Source organism: Colobus angolensis, unplaced genomic scaffold (genome assembly GCF_000951035.1).
Source record: "Colobus angolensis palliatus isolate OR3802 unplaced genomic scaffold, Cang.pa_1.0 Scaffold344, whole genome shotgun sequence".
Lineage (NCBI taxonomy): Eukaryota > Metazoa > Chordata > Mammalia > Primates > Cercopithecidae > Colobus > Colobus angolensis.
The window spans coordinates 2,029,558-2,035,120 of NW_012116755.1; positions in this window are offsets into that span (position 1 = coordinate 2,029,558).

Consider the following 5,563-nt stretch of genomic DNA (forward strand, 5'->3'; position numbering starts at 1 on the left):
AAAAAAAAAAAAAAAAAACAAGGTGGGACTTAGAGAGGTAGAGCCCTTATGAATGGAATTAGTGCTGTAAAAAAGAGGCCTGAGGGAGCTTGGTCACCATTCTACCATGTGAGGACACAGGCACAAGGTACCATCTATGAACCAGAGAGCAGGTCCTCACCAAACACCCATTGCCAAAAAGAGTCAAACTCTGTAAAATATTTGGAGATTTATTCTGAGCCAAATACGAGCGACCATGGCCTGTGACACAGCCCTCAAGAGATCCTGAGAACATGTGCACGAGGTGGTTGGGGCACAGTTTGGTTTTGTACATTTTAGGGAGATGTGTGACATCAATCAAATACATTTAAGATATATATTGGTTGCATCCAGAAAGGTGGGACAACTCAAAGAGGGGGGTCGTGGGGGTAGGGGCTTCCAGGTTATAGGTCGATTAAAAATTTTTCTAACCAACAATTGGTTGAAAGAGTTATCAATATAAAAAAAGTCTAGGTTGTGATAAGAGATTGTGGAGACCAAAGTTTCATCATGCAGATGAAGCCTCCAGGTAGTAGGTTTCAGAGAGAATAGATTGTTGGGCTGGGCGCAGTGGCTTATGCCTACAATCCCAGCACTTTGGGAGGCCGAGGTGGGTGGATCACCTGAGGTCAGGAGTTCCAAACCAGCCTGGCCAACATGGTGAAATCCTGTCTCTATTAAAAATACAAAAAGTTAGCCGGGCTTGGTGACGTGTGCCTGTAATCCCAGCTACTCGGGAGACTGAGGCAGGAGAATTACTTGAACCCAGGGGGCGGAGGTTGCAGTGAGCTGAGATCATGCCATTGCACTCCAGCCTGAGCAACAAGAGCAAAACTCCATCTCAAAACAAAACAAAACAAAACAACAATAACAACAACAAAACCAAACAGAATAGATTGTAAATGTTTCATCAGACTTCAGGTCTGTGTTGATGTTAATGCCAGAGAGATGTAATGAGGCATGTCTGACCCTCACTTTCAGGTTAAATTTTAGAGTGCCCTGGCTGAAAATTTAAATTTTCAGGTTAAATTTTAAAAGGGGATGGTGGGCAACTTTTAAAACTTTATGTATGTCTGTATTGTTCAAAATTGTTATAGAAACATGTATTACTTGTAAATAAAAAACCAAAAAAATTAATTTGTTAATAAAAATACTTCATTTTAGTATAGTGCTTTATAGCAGTGCTTCTCAAACTTTATTGTGCAAACAGACCGCCCAGAAATATTAAAATGCAGATTGTGATTCAGTAGGTTGGCAGTGGGGCCTAAGATTCTGCATTTTCAACAAGCTCCCTGGTGATATGGAGTCTATTAACCACACTTTGGGCTTACCGCAGCAGTCCTCAGGATGCGAAGCTCGGGCGGTAATGCCAGTGATGGGGAGTGGCTGTAAATACAGATACAGTTTCGCTGGCTGGCCTCCTCCCACCTCCTGCTGTGCGACTCAGTTCCTAACAGGCCACAGACCATTTAGATGGTTGGGGGGGCCTTAGGATTTTATTTTTGGTTAATACCCTGAGTTTGCTGGTGCCTTGACCTTGGACTTCCCAGCCTCTCAAACCGTGATAAATACATTTCTGTTGTTTGTAAGTCACCTAGTCTGTGGTATTCTGCTATAACAACCCAAATGGACCAAGACACTAGTAAAATAGAATATTGAACATGTTTTCATTCAAGAAAACAAAATAAAACATTATTGGTAAACACTTAAACAACAACATTTACACTCTGCCTACCCACTGATAAAATTTTTTAGCACTTCAGTATTTTGCTTCTTAAACAACTGTTATGCAAATATAAACACCTTTTGAGATATTAAAGTTGTTTCCAAGCACACATGAAACAGACTAAAACAGCCTATATTAAATAACCACCGCTGGGATTCTAAATGCCATGCACAGAATTTGAAAGACCTCTGCCTCTTAAGTATTAAACAGCAGCAGTAAAACATCAGTAGTCTCCTGGCCACTTTTTTTTTTTTTTTGGAGACAGAGTCTCGCTCTGTTGCCCAGGCTGGAGTGCAGTGATGTGATCTCGGCTCACTGCAAGCTCCGCCTCCCAGGTTCATGACATTTCCTGCCTCAGCCTTCTGAGTAGCTGGGACTACAGGCGCCCACCACCACACCCAGCTAATTTTTCGTAGTTTTAATAAAGACGGGGTTTCACCATGTTAGCCAGGATGGTCTTGATCTCCTGACCTCGTGATCCGCCCGCCTCGACCTCCCAGAGTGCTGGTATTACAGGCGTGAGCCATCGCACCCGGCCTTGTCTCCTGGCCATTTCTAAGTACTCTTTCACAGTGGTATATTATTCAGTTTGATGCCCATGGGATACCATCTTTTTTTTTTTTTTTTTTTTTTTTTTTTGAGACAGGGTCTTGTTCTTTCATCCAGACTGGAGGACAGTGGTGTGATACTACAGGCATGTGCTACCATGTCTGGCTAATTTTTTAAAAATTATTTTTTGGTAGAGATGGGATCTCACTATGCTTGTTGCCCAGGCTGGTCTCAAACTCCTGGCCTCAAGCATTCCTCCCTCCTTGGCCTCACAAAGTGCTGGGATTACAAGAGGGAGCCACTGTGCTCGGCTGGGATGCCATCTTTATAAGCTATTTTGTAATGGTGTAAGGTGCTCCGTTGACTAAGAGAGGACAAGCAGTTTAAATATATGGATTGTGGATTTAGGTTTGTGTTTAGTTGATGGAGATGGTGCAACTGTTCTAGAATGGCAGTTGGGGTGGAGAGTAATGTCTACAAGCTTCTGGAATGCTGAGCACTTCAGCTAAGCCAAGATACAGGGAGGCAGGAGGGCATCAAGTATTGTGGGCTCACATAGGTGCCAATGTCACAGGATACTTGGGTTGTTGTTTTTCTAGCCAGAAACCTCTGTGGCCAATGGGGCCAATGGTGCCTTTGCCCGAGTTATGCTCAGGCCCACTGGGCTTGTTTCGCCCACTTAGCCTGACAGGCTGCGCTCAGTTCGTGCTACCGGCCTGGATCCAATGCCTGCCAAGGGTAAGCCAGCCATGGAGCAGTGAGAGGTGCGTGAGCAAGCAAGCATGGAGTCTGGCCACTGCACACAGCCAGGCACGCCAGCTGTGGCAGGGCAGGCAGCTCCAGGTGCCAGCACAGGCACAGCTCCCGGCGAGGCTATGGCTGGACCAGGCGTACCACAAGCAACTTCCACCGCTGGCATTGGGGAATGCGGTGACACCTGGAAGCTTGGAGACACCGGGAACCACAGAGCCCCAAAGAGGGTATCATAGCCCTGGACTGGGGCGCTCCTAGGTCTGGGCTCCCCAAAGGGCTGCAGCTCTTCTCTCCTTCTCTCCTTTCTTCTCTGTTCTCTCCGTCTCTCTTCTCTCCTTCTCGGTGCCCACAACGTGGCAAGCAAGGGGCGTGTTTCAGTCCTGTTTGTGTTACAGATCTTTTAGTGCCACCATTTGCCCAGCGGTCTCCAAGTTCTTGTCCCGCGTCCACAAAGAATGAGGTATGCAGACACCTGGAGGGTTAGCAAGGCAGAAAAGAGCTTCATTGAGTGGCAGAACAGTTCTCAGTGGGTATGTCCTTTCCGCAAGCAGGTTGTCCTGATGAGTGTCCAGCTCTCAGTGGAGAGGAGACCCACAGTGAGTAGCTGCCTTCCACAGGCAGGTCACCCTGACGTCTCTGCAGCCCTCAGCAGACAGACCCAGAGGGGGCAGCTCCTATCTGCAGGCAGGTCATCCCATTGTCTGCCTGAGTCTGGCGGAGTCTGTTTATTTTACAGACTTCAGAAGGGAGGAAGTGTGTGCTCATTGATCCACGGGCAGCCACAGGCAAGCCCAGAAAAAGAATCGTTAGTTCTCACTCCAGTCCACAGGACTGATAGCCCAGCCCCTGGGCTTCAGGCCGTCCCTGGCTTGAAGGTGGGGCTTCACCGGGGACCCATCCCATTTGACCCAGGAGCCTGATTGCTTCCTGCTGCCATCAACCTGCTTGCTGTCCATGGCACCCATGGCACCCAGGTTGTTCATGCTGAGGGGTGCCTGCAGGTACGCATTGAGCTGCCCTCAGCCCCACCCTGGCCTCCCTCCCATGCTCATCGGCACCCAAAGTCTGAAGGGGGCCGAGGCAGCAGGGGACTGGCATGTCATTGCTGCCCTGAGTGCATGCACCCCCAACTGGGTCGCGACAGTGCCTGGGCTCAGCTTCAACTTTGCTCCAAAATCAGAGTGGACACCAGGAGAGGCCAGGCAGGAGGAGCACGCACTTCTGAGCTTGTGGGGGTAGGATGGCTTTCTAGGTCCCTGGGAACACAGGGATACCCACGTCCGCAGCCAGAGCTGCGTGGCTGCAGCTGTGCCTGGGAAGGCAGGGCTCCCGCCCCACCAACTCAGAAGGGAGTGGGGCTCCTGCCTGTTCCTAGCTCCTACCAGCTCCGTGGAGCATGCAATCCTGGTCACACCTCGCCATTGCAGCCAGCGTCATGGCAATGGCTGCTCCAGATGGACCATTGCTGCCATCGCCAAGATAGGATGAAAAGAGAAAACAAATATAAGAGCCCTGGTTGGTGTCTGTGGCTCCTGCACCAGGGTCCCAACTATCCAAACTGAAAACCCAGAAAGCTGGCTCTGAGCTTACTGGACTTTGCACAGGGATGGCCACGTGTTCCTAGCACTTTGTCAGCTACAGCCGCCATATTTGGAGGTCAGGCAAAGTGAGCCAGTCTTCCACTCCAAAAGAAAATGCACCCCTATGTGTATCAAGGGCCACTGCCACACAGTGCCTAGGGAAGCATGGAATCAGGACTCTAGACTTGTGTTTCTCAAAGTGTGGTCCCTGAACCAGCAGCATCAGTGGCGTTACCTGGGAACTTGTTAGAGACACTCATTCTTAGTCCCCATCTGAGACCTGCAGAATCAGAAACTCTGAGGGTAGGGTCCAGCAATCGGTGTTTTAAGAAGCTCCCCAAAGAACTCTGGTGCATGTTCAAGTTTGGGAGCACTAGTCTAGACCAGTTCCAGGAGATGCTAATGTTGTTGGCTTCAGGACCACACTTTGAGAACTACTGTTCTAGAAATTTCATAAGCAAATCACTTGGTTTATGAGTAAATCCAGTTGTTTTATCACCTCACTCTGTCATCCAGGCTGGAGAGCGGTGGCGCAATCACAGCTTACTGCAGCCTTGAATTCCTGGACTCAAGTGATCCTCCCACCTCAATCTCCCCAGCAGCTAGGACTACAGGTGTGCACCACAACACCTGGCTAATTTTTAAAAATTTTTGTAGAGATGAGTCTTGCTTTGTTAGACAGGCTGGTCTCCAGCCTAAATCCAGTTTGTAATTAATAAGTATTACCCAATACCTAAGGGGTGTTTAATTATGATTACCTCTGAGAAAGGGGATGGTGGGCAACTTTTAAAACTTTATATATGTCTGTATTGTTCAAAATTGTTATAGAAACATGTATTACTTGTAAATAAAAGACTAAAAAAATTTTGTTAATAAAAATACTTCATTTTAGTATAGTGCTTTATAGCAGTGCTTCTCAAACTTTATTGTGCAAACA